Source organism: Medicago truncatula, chromosome 6 (assembly GCF_003473485.1).
Source record: "Medicago truncatula cultivar Jemalong A17 chromosome 6, MtrunA17r5.0-ANR, whole genome shotgun sequence".
Classification (NCBI taxonomy): domain Eukaryota; kingdom Viridiplantae; phylum Streptophyta; class Magnoliopsida; order Fabales; family Fabaceae; genus Medicago; species Medicago truncatula.
Window position 1 is genome coordinate 41,148,068 of NC_053047.1, and position 13,413 is coordinate 41,161,480.

The window sequence follows — 13,413 nt, forward strand, 5'->3', positions numbered from 1 at the left end:
CCTTGAGCACACTACATTTCATCTTAGCTCTAATCTGATCAATCTTGTAAGATTTCCCTGTTAAATCAAGTGTGCAAGAGGATTTACGACCACCTCTCTCGCCTTTAATGCTAAGAGTGTTACACATTGATATTCACATCTTCCTTCAAGCGTTCAGGCATATTTACTAATTAGTTATTGTTTTAGATAGTATATAGAGGTAAAAAAAATTATTTAAACCATCACAGCTAGGGGTGGGCATGGTTCGGTTAACCTAAAAAACCGAACCGAACCGAAATTTTGAAATGGTTTGGGAAAACCGAACCGTTTCAGGTATGGAGCTAACCGAACTGAACCAAAGTTATGGTTCGGTTAACCATTTTCTTACCTAAGAACCGAACCGAACCAAAACCAATATTTTGAACCGAAATGTATTTTTTTTTTATCCTTTTGTGAATTTAATTGTGTTTTTTTTATCCTTTTTTTTATCCAAAAGGCAAAATATTTTTTTATTTACTTTTTTTTTTAAGAATATAATTTTTTTATTAATATTATTATTACACAAACACAGTAAAATAATAAGTTTAATGCAAAATATATTAAGAAATAAAAATTATAGTATGAAAATTATTATCGATTATTTTTTGAAAGATATGAAGTAATAATAATATAGATTAAATTAATGTAATACATAAGATTAAACACGGTAAAAAAATATGTATTAATATTTACTTTCACGGTTAGTTTGCTTCGGATTTGAAACAATTTACTACGATCTCTTTTTAAAAATATCTTACTCAAAACCGCTTATTTTATGCAAAACACCTTATTTTAAAAAATAGCGTATTCAAAACAGCTTATTTTATGAAAATACCTTATTTAAAAAAATAATAACTTATTCAAAACAATTTATTTGATAAACAACTTATTTTCTGAAAAACAACTTATTTTATAAACAACTTATTCAAAACAGCTTATTTTATGCAAAACACCTTATTTTAAAAAACAGCTTATTCAAACAGCTTATTTTATGAAAACAACTTATTTTAAAACAGCTTATTCAAAACAACTTATTTTATTCAAAACATGTTTTGAATAAGTTGTTTTTTGAAAATAAGCTGTTTTGAATAAGTTGATTTTAAAATAAGGTGTTTTTCATAAAATAAGTTATTTTTTAAAATAAGTTGTTTTTCAAATAAGCTATTTTGCATAAAATTAGCTGCTTTTTAAAATAAGTTGTTTTTTAAAATAAGCTGTTTTTGCATAAAATAAGGTGTTTTTCATAAAATAAGCTGTTTTTCAAATAAGTTGTTTTTTTAAAATAAGTTGTTTTCATAAAATAAGCTATTTTTAAAATAAGGTGTTTTGCATAAAAAAGCTTTTTAAAATAAGCTATTTTAAATAAGTTGTTTTTTTGGAAAGATCCAACAAAGAGTTCAAGTAGTTTCCTTAAAAAAAAAAAAAGTTCAAGTGGTTTGGTTCGGTTCAAACGGTTCGGTTCGGTTCAAGATGGTTCGGTTATGGTTCAAGAACTGTTAAGAAATTAACGATTCGGTTCGTGAACCATTATAATGGTTCGGTTATTTTTGGTTCGGTTCATGGTTCTTTTTGTCCACCCCTAATCACAGCCATAGGATATTAACATTAATCTTTTATTAAAATGATAGAAGAAGTCCGACTCACGTTACTGATTTAGCATAGGTTTGTCAATTTCTGTCAAAGTTTGACTTAACTCTGTTTAGGGACGGATCCAGAATTTAGGTATATGTGGGGGTAAAATTTCAAATAAATAATAATACAAACTATTTTTTTTTAATCGACAAATATTATTACCTCATTGTTTGATACAATACATTACAATAAAAATTGTCTTCTATCTATTTGTTAAAAATGAGCTAAAAATGACATCATTGTTAATTGTTAATAAAACTTTCGTCTAGAAGTCCTAGCTCAACTGGCAAATGCCGAAATTGCAAGGCCGGACGTCATGACCCGGGTTCGAACCCGGGACCTCACAGTTGTGTGTGAGTTTATTTTCAGTGGATTACCACTTCATTTAAGACCAAAAAAAAAAAACATCTCTTTCTATGTAAGTTACAAAACAATCATTTAACTATATGAAAGTGAGTGAGTGATTGTGCTGTATGTGTTTTATCTATTAAAAATAAATAAAAAATAAAAAATATAGGGAAAGCATGTGGAGCTATAGTCCCACATAGCTCCAACATGGATCCGTCCCTGACTCTGTCTACAATGCCCACATGGCACTCCCCGTAGTTATCCATGTGTGCGTCTCTCTTACTCACGTGAACGTTTATACAGAAATTTGATTAAAAGGACTAGCTTATTGTAACGGTAGTAACATAAGTGATCAACATAAAAGGTGGAGATCCCGTAAATTGTTGAAGGAACTAACAACCTCCAGCAGGTTTCATGGCTTTTAACTGTGATGGAACTGTGTGGCGATCGACATAAGAATTGCTGGCTGCGGAGGTGTCATACGCGATAGTGAAGGTAATTTCATGCCAAAACCATTACCAAGAAGCCACTGATAGGATAGCACTAAACATGGACTTAATACTCTTTCAGTTAGATGAATCAGTATAGTGTAGAATATAGGAACAATAGTTCACATAACTCTAGCATTTGATCCCATTGGTTATTAGAGGTGAGAAGATCCCAGAAGTGCTTCATTAATCTGTGTGAAGGATCTAATTCCAAGGGGCACTCCTTAATGGAAGTACAAAGTTTATGTCAAGCAACATTAACCAATTTTCTTTGGTTAATATCCCCTAACAAAATGAATTTTCTTATCCATTTATCAACATTACTCATGAAAGAAAGTATCATGTCAAATGTTGAATTATGATCAAATTGAATTTTAAACTATGATCATGGCTTTGTTATAGAATCAAAGGAGATCTTTCTACATAGCAAAAACATAGGGATTCCTTCTGATTCTACATAGCAAATTGAAGGTAAATATGTAGAAGAAGAAGAAAGAAAATAAAATTTAGGGACTCTTTTTTTTTTTTTTGTATACTGATTATAGAAAAAAAATAGCAATCGAAAGAAAAAATAAAATTAATCTTTCTCTCGAGCACTATTTTTATCTAAAATCAATGCACCAAAAAGATACTATCAATGATCAGCTTTATAAATGAAATGGACTGCACAATGAGAATCATTGGGTCCGAACAGTTACTTAACCAACATGTATACAAGGGTCTTTTATAGGAAAATCTTTGTGTTGGCTGTTTAAGATCATCCAATGTGGGACTATGATAACCAAACTATTTTATATATATTGTTCTTCCTTCTGCTCATGTATCTAGCTATTTTATATGTCATGTTGCTGAGAATTTTGATTTGCTATTCTTTACAACTTTGAAAGTAATAGAACCTGGAACATACAAAGGAATTGGAAGATCCAAATATCTCAACTTCCTCTTAAGAAACATTCAATTACTCCATTCTCAAGGGGCTCTTTTCTTCCTTTTAATCTTTTCATTAATTCATGGTTTAAATATGTCTTTAGTCCTTGCACTTTCATCAGATTTTGGCATTGGTCCCTACACTTTTTTTTGTTTGGAATTGATCCCTGCACTTTGTAAAAATATTGGTATTGGTCCCTCTGTTAGCTTCCTGTTAAAAAAAAAACATAAAACTATTGGTTTAGGTCCCTGCACTTTGTAAAAATATTGGTATTGGTCCCTGCACTTTGTAAAAATATTGATATTGGTGCCACGTGGCGTGAAATGATTGGGCCACGTGACACTCCGTTGGTTTTGTGTTTTTTTTTTTTAACAGAAAGTTAACAGAGGGACCAATACCAATATTTTTACAAAGTGTAGGGACCAATGCCAAACAAAAAAAAGTGCAGAGACTAATGCCAAAATCTGATGAAAGTGCAGGGACCAATGACACATTTAAACCTTAATTCATTATAAACTAGTTGATACTTAATGCATGTAACCAACGTATAACGTACTTATACAATTATTTGACAATATCATCACTTTGGACCATATAGTTTTACCAAGAATAGATTGTGATATAGAGAAAGAAAAAGAGAAAGGTTGTCACATTTAACATAATTTCATTTTAAATACATTATGTAGTTTATCATTATCATATATCTAAATCCACAACCATAGAAATAAACATAAGTTATATGGTTCAAGCCTTCTTTGTTTATGGAAATGGATTCAATTTAATCAAGCCATTGCACCATTCATCCTTTTTCAGTTGTGAGATGTTATATAGTTACAGTGACATGTTCTTCATTATAACTATGACATGCAAGTGAATGATAAGAACAAATTCATCCACTTGATGACATCAATTCCAGAGTGCTCTCTCTAATAACTTAGCTTAGATTGAACAATGACTTTTTCAATTCCTAATCATTGTAAAGGAAAATGAACAATTGACTATATATAATAACATAAAAAAGTTTAGCTGTTGAAATGAATGTTTAAGGATTTACTTTCACATTTAATGCAACATGCTGCCATTAAGTTAAATATTATGAGGAGGGATATTTTGACTCCAAGAATAAGTGTTTTAACTTACTCTAAATCATGACCTTTAATTCCAATATTGGTTAATGGCTTAGATTAATTGATATAGTAGATTTTAATTTCATTCTCTATTAGAGTCAACCCTCATCACCAACGATTAATGTCTTTTTCTTAAAAAAAAAATAATAATAATAATTAATGTCTTTTAATTGATTGATTTTTTTTTATTCTTCTCCCTTTGCTTTTTTTTTTCTTTCTCAAACTAAGAAATGGAAAAGGGTTAACATTAACAGCAAAACGTAAAAAAACCCTATCGTGGCAAGGTAGTAATACTATTTAACATTTTAAAGAAACTAAGGGAGTAAAAATTTAAAGAGTTTCATTTCACGAAGAAAAAAAAAATCCCAAATACATACAATTCTTTAAAACATTTTAATTCAATTAGTCTTTTAAGATTTTCGTTTCACTGTTAACATATTAACTCAATTTTTTTTTACACTGTTAATACTATTTTGGTAATAAAACATTTCAGCTGATCAATAGATAATCCGAATTTTACAATTTTTGCTGATAAACATTTTTGCCATGAAAGAGTTTTTATATTTTTCTGTTAAACCTTTTCCATTTCTTTTAGCGTGAGAAAAGAAAAAGCAAAGGGAGATGAATAAAAAAAATCAATCAATTAAAAGACATTAATTGTTTTATTATTTTGTGGTGATGAGTGTTGACTCCAATATAGAATAAAATTAAAGTCTACCATATTAATTAATCTAAGCCATTAATCAATATTGAAATTAAAGGTCTTGATTTGGAGCAAGTTAAAACACTTACTCTTAGAGTCAAAATATCCCTCCTACCACATATATATATATATATATATATATATATATGTATGTATGTATCAAATTAGAAACAAACAATTTTGAATCCAAAACCTAATCCCATTGAAACACTTACAAATGGTGAAGTCAAATAAAGGATGAGTGCATTATAAGACTTATTAATGTAAAATTCTTCATCACAACTCTGCTTTCTCATATCACAGTTGATTTCACTATATGGATAGTTTATTTGACATATGCAAAACAAATGCACTAGTGAAATTATTAAAAAAAAAAAAGTGCACTAGTGGAATAAAAATATACACTAGTGAAAGAATTTTGAGAGGATTCCTGGCTTCATATATGCTTTTACATATAGCCTGTTATCGACTATGATCACAAAATTTTCATTATATATGATTATTAAAAAAATTAAATTCCCGTCCGATTGATCACAAAATTTTCATTATATATAACAAATTAATAAGAGTCGAGTTTCGAACAACTGAGTAGACCTAATTCTGAGAGATATTTTATAGTCACCATAATAGAGGATTAGACACATTTATAGAGAAGGTATGGTTCAAAAGATTCATGTTTTGGTTAAGAGAAAAGTTAGTTTTAAAATCAAATATCCCTTCTCTTTGGATAATATGGTGGCATATCCATCTATTTGATCACCGCTTTTTTTTTTTTTTTTCCTTCAGATTAACAAATACCTATTAATAATTCTTTTGTAGAAAAAATAGCTATGAAAAACTCACTGAAAAAAGTGGAGGAGTCGAATTCCAAAATGTGTTTTCACCAATTGGGTTAAAACTTAGAGACAATTACCACAATTTCCATTTAACATGAAAGGAGAAAAATTATAACTCAAGTTATTTTGATACATTGATTTTTGAAAAAAAAATTGACATAGTAAAAATAATTAGGGTTAATAGTGCTTTACCTTCCTGTAATTTAGGTTATTTATGGTTTCTCCCCTGTAAAATAATTTTTTTTGAATTTTATCCTTGTAATACGAAGAGTTTTTGGTTTTGGACCTTCATGGAAAATTTCACCTCCTATAACTTGAGAAAATTTAGGTTTACCCCCCTTGTAATTTGAGCAAATTTCAATTTACCCATGTTAATTTGAGCAAATTTCAGTTTACTCCCTGCCATGTCTTCGATTTTGTACAGTCAAAATTCATGAAGGTCCAAGATCAAAAATATTCAAATTACAATGACGAAATCCAAAGAAAATAGTTTATCGGGGATAAAATCGAAAATAGTTTAGAGAGGAGTAAAACACTATTAACCCAAATAATTATTAACATCAATTTTTCAATGCCGAATTTCCTACAAAAACTAATGCACCAAAATTATTACTAATTCCTTCAACAAAAAATTAATGAACCATTTAATCAATGAAGTGAACAATAAAGTGTGACTTATTAGGTTCAAACAGTTATTAAGCCCACATGTATGTATACAACGTTCATTTATAGATAAATCTTCTTCTTGGTTGTTTCAAAACCATCGATATGGGACTATTATATGTGGTGATGCTGTTAATTTGTATATGGTATTCTTTAGAACATTCATGTCTTGTTTAATATCTACAGGCATTGCTTTCGATTATACTTATCTTGTAGTTTATGGTAGTGTTGTTTATGGCATTGGACACTTTCATCAAGCATTGCACCCTTTATCCTTTCGATTATACTTACCTTGATTATATATAATAACAATGACATGTTCTCAGTATAACTATAACATGCAAATGAATTATAATAACAAATTTTAGGAGAAGACTCACATTAGAATGCTGTTTGAAAATTACTACTCACAAAATGCATCACATTTTATTCACACCGGATCCAAACAAAACTCAATATTTTAGTTATATTAAGATTATATGGGGAAGGATCAATCTGAATATTTTGGCTAAGAAAATTTGGGCCAAGGTTAAAAGTCGACTTAACGGAACGACCCGAGATAATCTAAAATTTAGAAACTAATTATTTCAGTACATAAATTTTTGAAAGACAAAACGAACAAAACAATGAATAATTAATATCAATATTTTTTTTTTGTTCATTTTCTCCGCCAAAAATCATTGAACCAAAAATTATTTCTGAGGACCATTTATTCAATTATTACATCTCCAAACAATGAATAAAAGGGTGTTTTATTGGTAAAAACTTCTCTTGGTTATTTCAGCACTTTCGATGTGGGACTATTAAAACAAAACTATTTTATATGTTTTGTTCTTCCTCCTGCTCTTGTTTTATATGTCTTGGTGCTGACAATTTGTACATAGTATGCTTTAGAACTTTGGAAGTTATAAAAAGAAGATGTTTGATTAATAATAGAACATGTTGCAGTGCCCTTCAATTGGGAGCATGTACCTCAAAGATGCAAAGGTACCCATGGAAAATTTACCAAGCCATTGAATGATTCATAATTTTTCAGTTGTGAGATGATATATGGTTATTTTTAGAGTGACATGTTCTCATTATAACTATAACATACAAGTTTAGATTTTATATGGCCTATCCTTTCTGACGATACCAATTACCAACCATTAAAAGTTAGCTCATAATCAAATGCAATTCTCTCATCCTGTCCACTTTCTATATCAATACACAAAATGTCCTACAATTCCTGGCTTACAATTGTTCTGCCACTACTCCAAAAAGCTAAAATTGAAAAAACTCAACACCTCCATATAATGTAAATGTTGTCTCCACTTTTGTTTATCACACTATTTTTGAACTTTTTGATTATTGGAGTTAATTTTGATATGCATCTTTATGTAAGCTAACCAGCTTTGGCAGAAACTATGAACACGAATCATTATTGACTTAAGACACGTAGTCACATTAAAAGATGAATCAAATTATTTGACATATGTCTCATTAAAAGTTTTAAAGATTAACTGATGACACATTAAATGGTGGACATTTGTTTTTTTATTTCTATTAATAAAATATATTATAATAATCTCTTCTAAAAAAATTCGTAGGTGAAGAATGCTATAAAGTTTTAAACTGTTAGTTTTTTAGTTCTCTCAATCTAAATAGAGTGGAAAGATAGAAGGGAGAGGGATTGAATGAGAATGGAAGAATGAGTGGAAACCATAATGTCAACGAGAATATTAAAGTATTCTCTCATTCTTCAAATGCTAGTATTTTTAATTTCTTTTTTATTATGTTTTTCATTTTAATTGATGAAATTTGTTGGGTTAAAAGTTTAATTTAACCTTAAATAAAATAATAAATATTTGGGGAAAAGAGGAGAACTGTTGGAAGATTGAACAATTTCGAACATTCAAACAACCTCTAGCTCAACTTTAAACAAGTTATATATTTTGAAGTATATAAGCAAATCATAGCATTTCTTTTAGTTAAGATGGGACTATTTTTAGTGCTCTTTTCTCGCTTCTTTATATTTAAGTCGAGATGAAACATAAAAGAAGAATTTAGTAACAACTCATAATCTTACAATCATAAAGCATTTATCCATTGGATGTGCTCCTCTACAACAACAACAACAACCAGGTCTTATCTTATTAAATGGGATTGACTATATGGATCAAATTACGTCATCATGTTCTACCCGAGACCATATTTAAATCCAACTTATTAACCTGTAAATTTTTCCGTATAGTCTTATCTTATTGTTTAATATATTAAGTATAGAAACCGGTACGTAAGAGACATTCTTATTGTTTAATGTACTACAGCATGTAAATTCAGAAAGAAAAAAAATTCAATACATTTTAACTAATATGCATTCATTACTACTCAAGGTTGCTAATAGATTAGATCATTCTTTTTTTATTATTTACCAAATTTAAATTAATTAAACACTCAAGTCAAAGAAGAAAAGAAACAAAAGTTATACAATAACTTCAAGAAACAATATCAAACAAAGAATAATTTTACAGTAAGAAACATAATATGTAGGAAACAGTAGAAAAATGCCAATTTTCCTTTAAAAAAAAATAAAAAAATAAATCACACGACACTCACCTATATTTAGAATATCATATAGAATAAACACAATAAATTCTAATTTATATGATTTGCTAATTTTAATCCTAATAATATTATTTGATTCCAAGTTCTAACAAGGAAATTAATTATTTTTAAAATAGTCATATTTTAATTTAACGGAATGAAGAGGAAACATATATGATAAACACTAATGAGCATGAAGAACTATCAGAAAATACTTTCTGAAGCATCTAACAGAATGAAGAGTATAATCAAGCTGTAGATTATACTAACCATGTAATTTATGGTAGTGTTGTTTATGGCATTGGATTCACTTTAATCTAGCCATTTGCATCATTTATCCTTTCCCAGTTGCGAGATATTATAAGGTTATTTTCATGTGCTCAATGTCCTGGCCTATCCTTATTGATGATACAAAACAATTAAAAGTAAGCACATCACAATAGAACAAAGCATACTTCTTGAAGCAATCAAACATGGCAGCAGGAACCTGCTAGATCTTCGAATTCTATCCAATAATTTTGTAATTAAATACAATTCTACGATTATGAAGTTCTAAGTTCTAATAGTCCTCGGCGCAGCTGGGCCATCCTGGACTTGAACCAGAGACCTCGGTCCATCCAATTGAGAGAAAAGTTGTTGGTGCAATAAACTTATCACAACTATTACAAATATTGCTCATTGTATTGATATATGAGAAATGATATTTGAACAACCACTTTTTGACAACTTTTGTGACAACTTTCTCTCTCATACACACATTGTTCTTCTACTTTCTCTCTCTGTTGCTTTGATATTTGTGCAACTACCTAAATTTCTTTGTATAATGTGGTTGTCCAACAAGTTGTTACATAAAAAGGTTGTTCAAATAACATTGCTCTTGATATATTTAGTGTTAACAAGATATAAGATGTATACTTGAAAAGAGAGAAAAAAAAATGCATAGATAGTCTTATATTGAAGGACAAAATTTTTGTTTTTTCAAATGATCTTACATAGGAAATTAGGAATAGAATAGAGTTTAGTGTTTAAGCGAAGTTAAATATGATCATATTGTCTATGATTCTGTCCAAAGAAGAAACAAAAAAAAATTAGGGACTCCTTATTCAATACATTGATTTTTGAAAAGACTCAACAATAGAAAAATATAAAATTAATTGAAAATCAATTTCTCTCAATGTTGGACCTATTCAAGATTCATTGCACCAAAATTTATTACTAATGTACAACAGAATTAAGTGGACAGAACAACGTGACTTATTAAGCCCTAAAAGAGTTAATTAATTTCAGTGTATACAAGGATCTTTATATAGGTATATCTTCCTCTGGTTGTTTCAGCACCTTCAATGTGGGACTGTTTGTAACTATTTTTTATGGCATTCAAACATGGCACCAGGACCTTCCAATTCTATCAATAATTTTGAAATTAAATGCAACTCTTCCAACCTGAAGTTCTAACATTCCACTTTTGAGACCAATTACACAAAATAAATCCACTGTCCTACCACTGATATAATGTAATGTTGTTTCCAATCTTGACATTTATATGCAAACATGTCTCAGAGAAACACAAAAGTTCAACAATTATGACTCTTCTGATATTACTGATGTGGACAACGTAGATAGTAGATTTGCTATTTTTACATGGCCAGAAACACTAGCATAATTAATCAATAATTGCTTAAGATCTCTCTTAAGTTAGATTAAGTACCCACGCAAAAAATCATCACATCATCTACATTAAAAAGATCGGAGGGGACATAAGTCATAGAAGTCATGGTTGGGCCTAACACAATCCCATGAAGTCGGTTTTGGTTGGATGAGTTAGGCCTAAATTTCAACAATAAGAACCTCTAGGACCCTTAATCGAATTAATAGTACAATCTTGCACAAGCTGAACAATGCATCTTCTCAAAACTCCTGCAATACAGAAAAGAAGTGACAAAGTGTCACCTTGTATCACTCCCGTTTTACAGAAAAAATAACAAGCTGATTAAAGATTGCTGACCATAGGAGCAAGTACCAGTCCTTTCAACTCGTCCAGGACATTCATAGGATCTATAACGACGCAGGCACGATCATGTGGAACAATATTTGCAGAGAGGCAGACCAAGTGGCAGAAGCATTAGCTAAACTTAGTCTTTTATCAAAGCATCATATAGTGAGAAAAATTTATTATGTATTTGAAAGTAGAAAATGAAATTCATATTGTTACAAACTAATGTTGAAATGGAAAGGTACCATTTTTTGACAGGTTCATTTATTTCCCAAATCCTTTGAAATCTAGTTATCTTATCTGTACAAAGAAATTAATTACATTTTGATCAAAAATTTAAGCCATAAGTTCAATCAGATAATACTCTCTTGTTCTCAAATATTGGTAACTATGGCTTGTACAGAGTATGTTATATTTGATTAGCCTACAATATAGTCTGTTAGGAACTGCGTCCAAAAGGCATCAAATGCGTGTATAGAGAGAAGCTTGAATTATAGCTTCACAAAATTCACGTTCATAGCAAATCATTACACGAGAAATGTGAGGCAGACGCATATCCAAATACTCACCAAAACATGTTCAATCTACCACTAATAAGGGTGAGTTTTTTTTTTGGTTATGATGAGACTAATATTGTGATGTTACAACTACCTCTACAAATAATGAGCCTGTCAAAGAGAATGCTTCTCTTTCTCCCAAAGGAATAAAAGACCCCTACCATCAAACCATCTTGTATGTCCTGTTATTCATCCCTGCTCATATTTCTAGCTCTTGTAAAATTAATTTATAGTCGAGCTAGTTTAGCTCAGCTTACGATTACGATCATTGGCACTTTTCAGTTCCCGGTTCAAAATTAATTTATGGCTAAATAAATCTTTTCGTCCCTGTAATATTAGCGAATTCCGGTTTTATAGTCCCTGTAAAAAAAAAAAGATTTAGATTTTGTCCTTGTAATTTCATATTCTTCCACTTTTGGTCCCTCATTCCACCACGTAAGCAGAATCTGCATACATGGTACGTAAAATGAGGGACCAAAAGTGGAGGAATCTGAAATTACAGAGACCAAAAGTGAGAGGAATCTGAAATTACAAGGACGTAATTTATGCAGATTCTGTTAGGGACCACCGATGTGGGACTGTTCAAAGCAAACTCCAGAGTGTGTTACTTCTTCCTCCTGCCCATGTTACTTCTTGGTGTTGAGATTTTCTATTCTTTAGAACTTTGAATTTGTTAAATTTTAGATTAGGATGGGCTTTGTATAGAGAAACCGAGAAATTAGTCTATAGCAATATGGATTTTCTTGATTTTTTTATATAACTTCACTTCCTGAACAATTTACTAGTTAGTCATTTTTGTAGATAGTATATAGAGCTATGGCTATGTTACATAAAAAAAGGTTTACTTTCAAATTGTTGAGCTTATAGATGGCAAGGTTAATTTATTGTTTTAACTGAACCATTGCAGTGCAGCCATAGGGTATTAACATCAAAGTTTTTATTAAATTAATGATAGAAGAAAATGTGTTGGGCAGCTTGTTTCTTGTGTTGATAACGATTTTCTGCGATGTAATGTACACGAGGAATCCCTCCTTCGCACATTGCTAGTACTATTTATGCCATGAGAGATGGAAATCCGGTAAATAGTAGAAGGAAGTAACCTCCAGCAGATTTTGTGGCGAATGACAGAGGAGTTGCTGGCTGTGGTGGTGTCATACGCGGTAGTGAAGGTAATTTCAAGGCTGTCTTTTCCTTCTACATTAGGACCTGTTTGATATGGGCCACTTTAGAGGTCATGAGCACATTCTGGTTGAATCAGACTCCTTAATTGCTCGCTCTCAAACTGATTAAAGATGGTTATCCAAAGGAGCACTAGTCCTTTCAACTCGTCCAGGATATTCATAGGATCTCATATATACCAAGCTCTACGATAGTTGCAGTGATAAGGGATCTTTATTTGGTGTGAAACTATTTAGAGGTAGTAGTTAGTTACGTAACTATTCATTTCCTTGTGACACAAGCAACTGCTAATGTATTACATTTTCACATTTAATAGAGTTTTAGAAAGAAAGTGTTCTTGATATTTTCCATACAA